Source organism: Polyodon spathula, chromosome 4, assembly GCF_017654505.1.
Source record: "Polyodon spathula isolate WHYD16114869_AA chromosome 4, ASM1765450v1, whole genome shotgun sequence".
Lineage (NCBI taxonomy): Eukaryota > Metazoa > Chordata > Actinopteri > Acipenseriformes > Polyodontidae > Polyodon > Polyodon spathula.
Genome location: NC_054537.1, coordinates 75,487,737 through 75,501,785, shown reverse-complemented (window position 1 = coordinate 75,501,785; position 14,049 = coordinate 75,487,737). Strand labels below are relative to the sequence as shown.

The following is a 14,049-nucleotide window of genomic DNA, read 5'->3' as shown; positions in this document are numbered from 1 at the left end:
CATCATCCAGAAATCTAATAATTGAAGCGACTTTGTCAGTGGAAGTGATGTTGTCCGCACTACACATATTGTCCAAAAACTTTCAAAATGTGTTTTTAATGCTGTCTGGATGTCACTACAGGTTTGTAATATGAGTGTTGTCTGTGAAACTAATTATAATAAAAGGGATCTGTAACAGTTATTAGTTTTTGTATAAATTATTTATGAAAATAATGAATTCATCCCCAAGACATTACTCTCCTTGTGTAACATTCATAAAAAGGTAAATAATACCTACAAAATACAAAGCAGAATTTTGACCCCTGCTAAAAAGGCCTGTAAATGTTTGGCCACAAAATGTAAACTATTGCATATGTCTGCATAACTCATTGATGATGTCTGACTGGGACTGGTCTAATCTCTTGTAGTACAGAGTACTACAGTCAACAGTAGTACAAAAAAAAACAATCAAAAAATATATAATACCTTTTAATTTAAATTGATGTGAAAACGCTGTGAATGTGTATTGCTACCTCTTAAAGGTATTATAATCTGATAAAAAAAAAAAAAAAAAACTAACAAAAAAAACCTTTAAAATAGTTAGATATACCCTTAAATCGAAACTTCCGTCAAAACAGAATGTTTAAATTCACTGCATACATGTTCACCCTGATGTGCAATTCGAATGCAACAAATGCTGTAAACTAGTTATCTGTTAAATTTAACAGTAGCATTGTATCTAATCAATTTGACCACATTCCCTCACTTTTAGGGACTGGTGACAGAATGTCAAAATAGAGCTTACCTGTTAGCACTTCATACATAATGTGTGAAGATTCTGTCATTGTTTTCGAATTCAAAAGGAGAAAAGAGTCGATCCAGTCAAAATTAAAATGACAAAAAAAACAGTCATAATAAACATTATTGAAAGGGATAAAGTAACTCTCTTAGGTTTGAAAAATTCATTGCCAATTCTGAAAGCTTCAGTACAATTGTCATTGCTTTCCTTATCATTGTTTCATTTAACTTTTGAAGGCTAATAAATTTTATTATTAAAGGAACTGCATAGTACAGTACATGCCAGCTAAACAGGACGCGCTTAAGCGGAACGACCACTTTGTAGTGACTTTGGTATACAATTTATTTATATATAAATTAGTCTGTAGGCGCACTGTTTAAGAACGGCCAAATGTTAATAACTGAGACATACCATAATAGTTTGGTGATATCATGTAGAACTCGGATTCCCTTGACAATAACCGACATTTACACAACATGTCAGAAATATAAAACAATCATTTATTTAAGGGAAAAAGGGGTGCACAACTAGTCTAATATTACAGAAAGGAAAGTCTATTGGTTAGAAATATGCGTGAATAGTAATATGCAGTTCATTGATTCCATAGTCAAATGATTACAATGCCCATAACATCATAAGCATATATGGTTAATATACGAATACTCAATATGTCTTATCCCACAAAGTATCTACTTTACATTGGTATTTTCAATACCTGTTTCTCGTTGTAATCGATCATGTAAATATGTACGAGAATTCAACTTCCCATTCAAAACGGAATCCAACATTCCAGTACCTAATTTAGCAAATTAGTTTTACCATGTTAATGTAGTTTAGACGTGATGTACCAAACTAACATGTTATCAACCTCAGTTGATTATATATTCAAATTAATTGAAATAGGGCAATGATGAAATTCTCTGCATTTATGAGCCAACTCCTTTTGAGATGCACATTTCAAACAAACATAATACATTTCTTACACACTCTAAAACAGGAAGTTATATTCTATTTCTAGAACAGTTTCCACTTAATTTGATAGCATTTGCTTCAGTTACTTTCTCGAGTCATAAAGTATTTAATATTAGACATGTTGAATAATTATTGATTTCTATATACAGACGTCAGTCTATGTCGAATATACTGCAGCTTTCCAGATCCGCTGTTCCAATGTAGATGGTACTTTGCCGTACGCATTGTATGGAGATCAGCTTGTTGATCTCCGAGGCTTGCAGCATTATCTTTGTTGTTGGCAGTTTTCCCACTGGGAATAGTTCTGTTGATCAGACGTAACTCAGTTCAGCTAATGCGTTGCAATTGAAAAGTTATAGTTTGTAAAAGTGTTCTTGTGGCAATTCTTCTGTACGGCTTTGCTTCATTTCATTTTGTGCAGATACGTGGAAACAAAGACCCGCTTTCCGATTAATGCAGTATCCCGTCACTGATCTAGTCTCTCGTAGGACAGACGGCAGGGCCCTTCCTCAGAAGATGATTCTAGCCATTATTCAGAACATTGGTTCTTCCTTGCCTTCTGTGAATTCGAGCACATATGCTCCCATGTCTCTACAACTTTGTTCAGAGCAGTGTAGCATCCATTTTGTCCCTCCGAACTTCAAGACAACTCTAGGGGGAGGACACTACTTGTGCACACTTCTTTTGCGGTCAGCACGCATGTCTGGGTGCAGCAGCTCGACTGGAAGCAGAAGCTCGCAGCTCACATTTCGAAAGTCAGAGAGTTTTGAGATTCTCTCTTCAACCCTGTGATTATTCCGGTTATTTTGGGCAGTGCCTGAGTCCACGTGAAGTGTCTTTCATTGGTTGTTCTTGTACAGACGTGGCTCCTTGTCGGCTGGATTTATGACAAGGACTGATTCCCGTCTAGCGTGAAGACACCTAGAATTGTCTGGCTTGTGGCGCCGAATGGACCAGTCACCGATCGTGAAGATAAGCCATGTGTCCAGTATTTAGTTTACGACTCTTTGGAGACCAGAAACCAAGAAGACACAGAGAATGGTTTAGGACCCCCCCCTGTATATTCCAATTCTGTTACTTTCTTACACAATGATATGATGACCCCCCCCCCCCCCCCCCCCCCCCCCCTTCTGACGCTACAACTTTAGCGAGACGTTGTTTTAATGGTAACCGATTTTCCTTGATTTAAAAATGTGCAAGTTGTCCCTGAATGGCTCATCCAGTTACAGTTCTGCCGCGGGGAGCGCAGGATGAGTCATTCAGCTTGGACAGTGCAGGTTTGCGTCCAGGCTGTGCAAAGAGGCCGAACTTTGCTGGGGACTCTGAAGGGGGCATCACATTGGCTCTTATGCTATCAGGGGTGGGGCTGGGAAACCAGCAGGGACTTATTCTTCTCATCGGGCAACAGCGAACCCTACTGGCCAGACACTGAGCATATTCAGAGTGGATAAGAAGCAGGGCTGATTTCTGTCTTCCGGGATCGGTAGCCCACCCACTTCTGCTCTGGATTGCTTGGTGTAAAAGCCATTCTGGCTTTAGGCTTGTGAGATCGGAGGATGCTCACACGCCCTCAGAACGTCCGTGCTAAGTGGGGATCTGTCTTCTCGTGTTGTTTAACCGCACTTCTCTTTAGTGAGACGCCTGCTTAAGCGGGACGGTTGTTCACTCCACTAGGGTGTCTTGCTTAAGCAGCGTCTACCTGTATTTTCGTTATTATGGTCTACACCTGTTAGCTTTCCTCATGCTTTTTTTTTTTTTTTTTGGTGAAGATAGAGGTAGTCCTTTTTCAGTTTGAACTACAGTTAAGGCATGGAAACTGATTGCTTTCTTTTACCTGGTCCTGTACCAGGTGTAAAAAAAAAACATTTTAAAAACATACTTAAAACTGAATGAGACCAAAATTCGTGTTGACAAGTGATTACTTTTTGCATTTAATAAAAAATTTTTAATGTAGTCTGTGTGATTTCCAAATTAAAGCATTAACTGAAAAAGTTATCAAACAGTTTTTGATTTATACTGTATATTTTGCTCAACATGAAGAATTGTGCAGTTAGCTGAATTAAACCATCTTTGAACTGATTCCGCATTGTTTGCCCACCCCGTATGTGGTGATACATTATAATCTTCAATAGCAGGAAGTTCAAACTCCTGTAAAACTATTTTTATTTTCACTAACAGTTGTTGCAGATAAGGAGGGATCCCTATGTGGATGATTATAATGTCACTCTCTGATCTTTGCAGACTGAATAATTGTAAATCATTGCCTCATAATGTGTCTAAGAATGTCTGTAGTAGGCAATTAAATGACAGAATATAATAGACCAAATTATTGCCTGTCAGGTTTTCAACAACACAGTTAGTATTTGAGTTACACTTAATCATTACGTGCATTAGCAACTTCACTGGAATCCAGCTTCAGGCTGAGCATGAAATACATTGCATTATTTAAACCTCTAATGATAGAAGCCATTTATTTGTAGGGAAGTGTACGACACACTAGAGTTTTATAAAGCACAGAACACTTAAGAGCTCAATTGATCCAAATCAAAGTCTTAAAGCAAATAAACTTAATTGGCAAAAATTAATAATTTTCATAAAGCTAGAAAATATTTAGAAATGCATAGTGTTAGACAACAGGGATTGACATAAAATATTTACTTTTTAACCAGCAAGGAAACTTGTTGAGGCTTTTTGCATAGTTCATTGAAGAACCCTAATTCCAGTAAATATTTAAAATGAGAGCGAATTCCTATTAAACACAATTAGGCTCTCTCTTTAATATAAGTCTAACCCTTTTATATGTGGATATCATTTTGTTTTTGTGGGATAGAATATTTATATCACAAGGAAGTTTTTAAAGTTCACAGAGTATTGGTGAAACATGAATAGAGAGTGTTTTCTTCATAGAGAGTGATTTATAGCAGGCTCAATGAGTGCTATTTGCTTTTAAAAAGTAGATAGGAAAGCAAGTCCCAGTCTCGTGATTGGAAACCTTGGTGACTGAAGGCTGTTCGGATGACCCCTGAGACCTGGAAAATGTAGTGTTAGTCCCCTACTCGCAGGAGAGCTGCATCGGCGGCTTGGATGCGGATTCAAACCCACAGGGGGAGGAAAATGTCCCCGACACGGCGGGACCGAACGTACTTGTGATCAAGAACTTGAAAGAAGAAAATAAGAGAGGCACTTATGATTATACAGCAATGGCACTTAGAGGGTGCTCTATAGAAACAGATGTTAGTATAATTACAAAGTTTGAGAGAGTAGAGGAACTAAAGGTCCAGTATAGATGGAAATGTAGCAGAATAGCGCACATAATGCGAAAGGTGAAGTGATTGTGGCCGGGGGTCCCACTGGCTTGACAGCTTGAATGGCGGATGCCTGAGAAGCAAGGGGAAGTGATCAGTGCCCCCCCTCCCCAGAGGTGGATCCCCGGCTCCCCGCTTGAATGTTCCACTCCTGTGAGGGGGAAGAAGACGGCGCCCTGCACAACACTATATAATAGAAGACAAACAGGATATAGCAAGATTAGCAAGACAACCTAGAAGAAAGCCATCTGGTGGAAACCTCTAATAGTCCCGGCGGAAAGGGCGCCCCTACTCCGGGCAAGCTATCTAGGGATTGCTGGGCTGAAATAATGTCTGATGCTGACTTTCGAATGTACGTCTCAACTGCTGATGAAGCCCAACCACCTAGAGTTTTAATAATATGTTGATTTAGTCCTGCTCTGGCAGCTCAAGTTGCCACTCCGATTCTAAAGAAGTGAGGAGTGAAGAATTGCTGTAGCAGATCTACTTTAGTTATGAGACGTCAGATGAGATGAAAATCAGTTCCTAGTGACAATGTTCCTTGAGCAGTCTGTGAACAGTGGATCTGAGTGACTGGGTTTCTTGAGAACAATTAGTTTTTCCCAACAAGTGTAAGGGCAAAAGGGAGAGTTAATCTTTGGAAATTGAATATAATGTCTAGAACGAAGTTGATCGTTTTTTGATGTCCTCAAAAACTGCAGGAAGTGCTGGTCTTTATTGCAGGAGAGGTCGCTCGCTCTGATTCCTGAAGCTGGGAAGCTGGAAAAAGATGTAACCATGAACTCTGCATCTTAGAAACCTGAAGAAGGCAGTTGTACAGATTGCTTCCATTACGATGTCGTCTGCTGGTTTGAAGCAGCCGTTACGGATAATGGAAATCATCTTAAGGAGGATGTCCATCGTGATCAGCATCCTGATAGACGAAGTTGGTGCGAAGACTTCTCGATTCCGAGGAGAGTCAGGCTGTTTGCAGGCAGTGAAAGCAGGGTGGGTGCTGGGATGCACTGGAGTCGGTAATGTTGTTGAATCCCAGACAGCTATGATCTAATGGTGTTGGGTGACAGCTGGAAGATGTCCCGGAGGTGCACAACGAATGCCAGGATCCCGCTGTGGTTGAACTGTGCTGGGATGATTCGGTGCTGGGTGCAGAATCGGGAGTCTGAATTCCATGGTTCTGTATGATGAGGTGATTACTGGAGCCAGAGCTGCTGTCATGTAGCTCTGAGCAGAGAGAAGTAAACTGGAAAGGGATTCATTTATTCCATGATGAGGTGATGGAAAGGAGGAGGTTGCAGAGGGAGAGGTGATGCTGCTGGAATGATCTGGTGGAATCTGCAAATGGGAGAGCATCTGCAACATTATTAGAGGAACCGGGCACATGCCTGGCTTGAATTAAGAACTTGTTTGACACAGATAGCCATATGAGCCTTCGCAGTAATTTTATGATGAAGATCGGCCTTTATTGATTATTTGGACTGTGGCTGTATTGTCGCTATAGAACAGAATTGATTTTCTAGACAATGATCTGCCCTAGATGAAAGCAGCAGCAACTATTGTGTACAATTCTAGTAATGCAGTGGATTTCTGTTCAGGTGATAGAATTGTTATTTCAGGGGGCCGACCGAAAAACCATTAATTGGCCAGGATTGCCCCATAGTCTAGATAAGAAGTGTCCGTGAACAGCCGCTATGCAAGATAGCCCATTGTAGTGCTGCAGTAAAGTTGTCCACACTTCTCAATCTGGTCAGTGGTGATGTCGTGATGGAGGTTGGCGAGGTCTGCGAGGCTGCGTGGCTGCGGCTCTCCTGATGGAGTTGCTTAGAAGGCAGAGCTTCCATCTAGAACTACTGCAGAATGCGTGGCTGAGTTGCTGTACAATGCTGCTTCGAAGGCCGGTGCAACAGCAGGTTGAGGTTGAGCAGAGTGCTACAAGATGGAGTGCAGCTGTATACTGCGTGGCTGGGCAAGTAGAAGGAGCAGGGTTGAAAGGTGAGGCAGAGTGGCTGCTGCTTGCGAGCACTGCTAGGTGCTTTGCAGCTACTGACTGAGGCTGTGCTGGAGAAGGCGGCCGCTTCGTAGGTAGGGCGGAGCCATCGACTTGGCCTCTGGTCGAGAGAGTCAGGAGTGGGTGCTGAGGCTAGCTGGGAGGCTGACGTGACTGCTGAGGCTAGCTGGGAGCCTGACGTGAATGCTGAAGCTAGCTGGGTGCCTGACATGACTGCTGAGGCTAGCTGGGAGCCTGACGTGAATGTTGAGGCTAGCTAGGAGCCTGACATGAATTTTGAGGCTAGCTGGTAGTCTGACGTGACTGCTGAGGCTAGCTGGAAGCCTGACGTGCTGAAGATTTTGGAAGCTGCGCTCTGCGTGGCTGTGCTGGTAGGAGGGGCTGCTTTGAAGGCTGAGGCAGAGCGGTTAGGTGAGCATCAGCTGGATGCTGCTGGATGTGGCATAATTGTGCCAGCTGGGCTATGACTGGCCAGGAGAGTTGATGGTAGAATCTTGAAGCAGGTACTGGCTGGTGCCGGGAACGGCACTGAGGAGCAGCAGCGGACAGGAAAGCAAGCGCAGCTGCCCTGGAAGAGGTGGGAAGAGTGGAAGCTCTGAGAGCAGAGGCAGGCTTTAAGATATTGCACATGTTTACAGCTTAGCTGCAGCAATAGTTTTTTTTTCAGATCTCTGATGGTTTGTTTCCATGTTAGATTGGTCTTGTTCAGCCTCTTCAGATTTTCGACTTCACTTTCGTTGAGATTTACTGGCTTTATCAACAGACATACATTTTGCAGCATCCATCTGAACGTACTCTCTGAACATTAAGATAGTCCTTTACACCGACACCATCCAATGCATGTTTATCTATGAGGTGTAGTATTTTTTTTAATATTGAGGAATGCAATTGAAATAATTTAGATAGCAGAGTAAATGACAGGTATTGCATGATTCAATTAACGGATTACAAGATTTGTCATTGATATCGAGAGGGCAAGATCTCATAAGTGTGATTGCTGCTAATAAAATTCCAGTGATATTTATCATGGATTAAACAGCGAAATATAGCAACAGATTGAAAGCACTTAGCTGGTCTGGCAGCGAGATTTAATATAATGACAAGGTACTGTATAGCAATGAATTGAAAACACCAGAAGCTGGTTGCCATGGAACCGGCGCTGCAGCGCATGACGTCATCGAGAGACAAGTAAGAGCGTAGCCTCTGATGAAGCAGGACTGTTTTTATTGATTGTCAAGCCTGATGTAGATGGTTGAGATGGCCTCAAACAGCAGCTGCAGTTATCCCTTGATGTCAGCGAATATCTCTGCGTGTAGGCTGGCAGGCTGGGCGGAGGCGTCTTCAGAGACAAGCGTTCTCGGAGGCGAAGGGCTGGGCTGGGACTTGCGATGCTAACTCTGCAACGCTGGGGTACTGAGACGAGCGGTCTGGGCAGCTGCAATATATCCGCACGGCCGAAAGAGCTTTGCATCGCTTCAGGAACATTGCGCTGCTGTCGGACCTTGTCGAACAGTGCTTTTAAGAACTTGCATATAGGCCAATCCTTGTAATAGTTTTTGTGCACAAGCTTTTACTTAACTGCAATGATATTTCACTGGAATGCGAAGTGCTGTTTTCCAAGTCAGATGGAAGGAAAGCCTTGATTGATGACACCAAATCCAAGCAAACAAGCAAGTAATCTGAAAGAATGGTCCAAAATCCGGAAGCAAGGGAGATCCGAAGAGCGAGAGTCGTCAGCCAGAACCAGTAAAGCGAAACAGTCAAACCAGGTACATAGTAATAATAGTAAGGAATCGGCAGCAGAACAAAGAAAGCTTAAAAGAGAGAGATTGCTAGAAATGGGCGTGTTTTATAGAGGTAGGATGGATTGGTTAACCAATCAGCAGACAACACATAATTAAATTGATTGATGTGCTGGTAGAGATCGAGTTACAGATAGAGAAAAGATAAGAAGTCTCACCTTCTCTCCTTGAAATTCAACCTAAGGCTAGAGGCATTAAGAAATAGTGGATGCCTTTCTTATGATGGATGTGGTGTAATTTTAATCAATATATTGATATTGTGTTTATAAAAGTGCCTTTGCAATTTGGTAATGGAGAAATTCTTTATTTAATCTATGCTTGTAATCGCGTTAGGGCAACATGTTACTTAAGCAACGCGCTACTGTAATAATATTTATTTTGTCAATAGAAATGTAATATAACGTGTTAGATTTTTACTTTCCGCAAAAAAGAAACAAGTTTTTCTCATTACCTTTTCTCTGTTGTACACCTACATTGGTGGTCTTTTCTTTTTTTAAAGCCAAAATACATTTCAGTTCAGTTGTAACCCTAACATGAACTCCTGTTTTATTGCATTTTACAGATGCAACCTCCATCACTGTAATCTCAGCTGTTTCAGCCTCTTGCGCAGCACCTCACCCAGCCCAATGGGAAGCACTAACAACTCACCTTATGGCAGTGCAGCTTTCACACAGTACAAGCTTTATTGGCACAAAGTCTTAGTTTGGTTTTTATGTGTCTAATTGCGTGTGTCTATGTGCGCACAATCAGGTTAACATGGCTTGAGTACAGTAAAAGGTACATTTTGATGCGATGCAAGGACTATTTAGATTTATAAACAAAGTGTTTAAAATAGTTTGAATGTACGCTTTGAAGAACTCAAATTTTGTTGATAGGAGTTGCCGTCTTTTTTCCTTGGCTTTGAAGAACTCAAATTTATATATATAGTTATATATATATATAATATATATATTATTTTTTATATATATATATAATTAGTCACTTTCTTCCAACTAACACTTGCTATTCATTTATAAAATGCCTTTATGTAACAGCAGTTTAAAACTTACAAATTTAAAACCTGTTTGACACATTTAATAAATGAACCAGAACCGATATGAACCTATAGTTAAAAAGGACAAGACGTGAGAAAGAAATACAACATGCTATTTTTTTTTATTAAGTAATAAGTAAAGACACTATGTTACTTTTTTCTGAAATAATGTGTAATAAGTTACTTTTACAATTCTTCAGTAACATGCTCAACCCTGCTTGTAATGTATTGCCTTGTTTGGTTAACTACAGTTACACTGCAATTCTAAAAAGAAATGTAGTTACAAAATTCAGAAATGCTTTGACGGGTCTTTCCTGTTAACACAGTGTAGTTGTTTGCCCACCACTTTGTACTGCTGTAGCCTTTGCAGAAAAGCTTAAGGATTTTAATTCTGATGTCAATTAACAAAATATGCAATGGCCTGTATTGCAGAACTGCAGCACATCAAGTTGAATTGTGACACACATACCATTGTGTGACTATAGAGGGGATTATCAAATCATCAAATCATTTGTTAAATTCTATTACTTGTATTGGCAGGAAGCAACATCCAGTATTATCGTTAGATTGCCAGTCTCCACATATAACAGCAGTATAGTGCACATCTATCTAGGGCTGTTTTTAAAGATTTAATATTGGTGTTCATAATTTAGTTGAAAAGTAAGATTATTTAAAGCTATATTAACAATTTTAAGAAAGCAGGTTAATTACCAGTTTAATACTTGGCACAGAGAAGACATTAGCACTAAAATGTGTCTTAACATGAATTATTACTTTCGTAATTCTGTCTGAGTGTAATAGAAACTTCCATGTAGCTTTAAAGTGCATGCATCGCATGCTATATAAGCATACAGATTTTATGAATACAAGTATGGAAAGTGAACATGTTGATTACTAAAACAAATAAGTGCTGGGCAGTCACTGGAAGTCTTCCACAGAATCAGTATATTAATATTAAACAAACTGCAAGTTTAAACATTTGCAAAAAAAGAAAATGTTGAAAACTACCATTGATGGCCCTCTTACAAACACAGCAACCAAATGGTCAACATTTTATTCCTGTATGTCCTAAATGAGTCCAGTTAGCAATGGTTCACTTTTAGGGAACCATTGTTACCCAGACATGAAAAGAATGAATGTGTGGCTGTTTATTGCAAGGCTCTTTTAATTAGTCTCTTTCATTTATTTGTATTGAGAAAAAGTTAATTATTTCTGGAGTTTTGTGGCTGGTAAGAACAAGTGACTGTTAAGTTCAGGTCATTGTAAAGACATGTTTTACTGTATAAATTATTGTTGTTGGTCCAGTCATAATCTCTGCTCTATGGTTATAATTACTTTTTATATTCCTACTTCTGTAGACCTTATACAAGCTTTACCCCTGAATGTTTTTTATTTAATGTTTAGACAAGTTGTTAAAACATTACAAGATTACAGTTCATTTTTAACCATAAACACTTCGCTTGAACCTCAGCATTATGAGAGTTGAAGTGAATGAAAATTCAAACATGTAATGCCTGGTTTCTAAAACAGCCTTCTAAATTAAGTTAGTTGTTGAATGACTTGGACAGTAGAACATATATTAGGTATTCAATTTTAATGAACACTTTTTTTCAGCTACTTCAGTAGGCAGATATAACCTGGGCTGCTAAAACAGGCATCTTTTCTCATAGATAATAGGGAAGTAAATATCATTTAATTAGGTATTCTGTCATACTTGTTGCATTGATAGTTTAAATGTTTAAACGATAACAAAACGTGACACATATGCATCTATTCCGTACACAATCAATATGTTGCTTATGTTATTGTACTTAAACAGTAATCATTTATCCAGTGCTGAAGTTGCTAAGAACAGTCAACAACTGTAGTGCAACCAAAGCTCCAGAATAAAAATCCATTTGAAGAACACAAATCCAGGAATATTCAAAACTTTCTCATTTCAAGGGAAAAAAATCTGCTTCATTCAGAAATCCACCTTTGAAAAAAAGGAAATAAAAGTTCAGTTTGAATCTTAGTTTACAGTAACTGCGACTTCCTTGTATCGGTGGGGTGAATAGGTAACATAAGTAAAGGTTCTAATCAGTTTTTATATTGTGGCACATAATGATGATATTTACATATTCTTTATAAACCGATAGTGGAGAAGTACAAAAATACTTTTAATAAATGGTTCTGTATGGCTCAAATAACCAAAACTTCTTTTATAGGGGCCCATACAAATGGCAAGCTGAGGACAAGGTAGGGAGCTGCCATGTCCATGTAAATCTGGAAAGGAAATAGGTTTGATGTTGATTTTTTGACTGTACAGCTTTCTTCATCAATAGCCCACAAGTTAGAGTGAGCTTGATTAACTAAACAGCTGGCAATTTTATGTCCTCCTAAAACAAAGAAATAACAGAAAACTGGAAATCTGTCTCTACATCCTTATTGATCTCTATCTTTTATTGTGGAACTAACCTTTTGCAGTCCATTTATTCAGCGATTGCCAGGCGTGTCAGGACCAGTTTATTTTCACATGTGCTGTTTATTTTACACACGCCATTTAAAAAAGAAAATTCAGAGTAAAACAGGTTTAAAAGTCACTGAATCGCAAAAGGACACTCAGTACTGTATCTTCAGCCAAGCCCCACCCCTTATTCACTGGATTTTTCACATACCTTTTTATAGACATGCATACTGATAAATCCTCTCCTGATCACTTGTTTTATCACCAAACTCCTCAATAATGCGATCCAAGTCATTATTTTATTACTATAACATCTCAAAAAGCTCTGCAAATGTCTGTTATTCTTTGAGCGCTGGATGCAGAAGCAGCTATCTCCTTTGTTATGTCTGTAGTGCATGGGATACGCCCTTTTTTTCGGTTTCATTCGGCTCCTATCGGTCTCAATCGGCCATTGAAAAGTTTTATCTGCTTTTTCCAGAGAAAAAACGACTAGAAACCTGTGCTTTATGTCTTTTCGATGATGTCGGACAGGGTCCGACATTGGACTGGAAAGGGAGAATTGTAAAGTCGGACCTGGTCTGACACAGGACCGCAAAGGGCTAAGGTTTTTACCCTATTTATGAACTTTTGATACAGCTAACTGCCAAATCTGTCATCTTTTGGACTAAACGTATTCTGCAACGTGGGTTAAAACTACTTTTTTTAATGGTCTCCAATACTAAGGAAACTGTCATTTTACTGCAATGAATGCTACGCTACCACAGTACTGTATTTGTTCAGGATCCGTTCCACATTTTGTGTGTGTGTCTACCTGTAGTCTTTACTCTGCTCACACTAACACACTGAAAATGACTCAAATCTCCTTTATTTTGAACCTTGTTGTAGTCAAACAACACATTGGTTTTGTTTAAATCCTTTTGTAATTAGTACAGTTTTAGAACCTATTAGTTAGGGATGTGCTTTTGGTAATTTTTTATGAACGTTTAAACTCTTTGCAATGTTAGCGTTTAAATGTTTAAACCATATCTACATACACACACAGTCTTTATATTGCATTCTGATGCTGACAGCACTGGTTAGTAAATAAGCAAATAACGTTTTAACATCGCAAAGACTTAACTACAAAGTAAAAAACATACATACATACATACAACAAACGTACATATCAAAGTATATATTGAAGTGTTTATGTTTATGGTTGTAATTAAAGATAGTGAAGATATAACTATATACTATATACATATTTATTGGATAGTATAAGATTTTTAGAATAGTGTTTTTCTTAAATGTTCATATAACAAAAAAAAAAAAAAAAAAAACAGGAACCTATTACGTTTTTTTTATAGGGTTTTTTTTGTTTGTTTGTTTGTTATAAGTAACTTTGCCCAAAATTATATGGTTTAAATTTTTTATTTATTTATTTATTTTTTAAGAAACGTGCATCACCCAGCGCGAAAGCGTGTTTTGCTTAGAATTGAAAAAACGTTGGAAATACTTTCACTTCTGGAAAAGGATACAATAGCACAATATTTTATAATAGGTAATCTTTGAATTAGCTTCCTGTTTGAATTGGTCAACCATGATCTTTGTTTTCACTGAGACAATAACACACTTGACACTGGAGAAAGTTCAGTGTCAGTCAGTACTAAGATCGTTGTATCCGGGACGAGCTTCCCTGCTAGACATGCACTGAGTAGGGCTATCCCGT

At 38.9% G+C, this 14,049-nt stretch overlaps 1 protein-coding gene across 1 annotated transcript in view; it reads left to right on the top strand.

Annotated features, from left to right (window-relative positions):
- LOC121314852 (zinc finger protein 407-like) overlaps positions 1-14,049 on the top strand; it is a 268,813-nt gene that overhangs the window by 30,097 nt on the left and 224,667 nt on the right. The window lies entirely within an intron of this gene.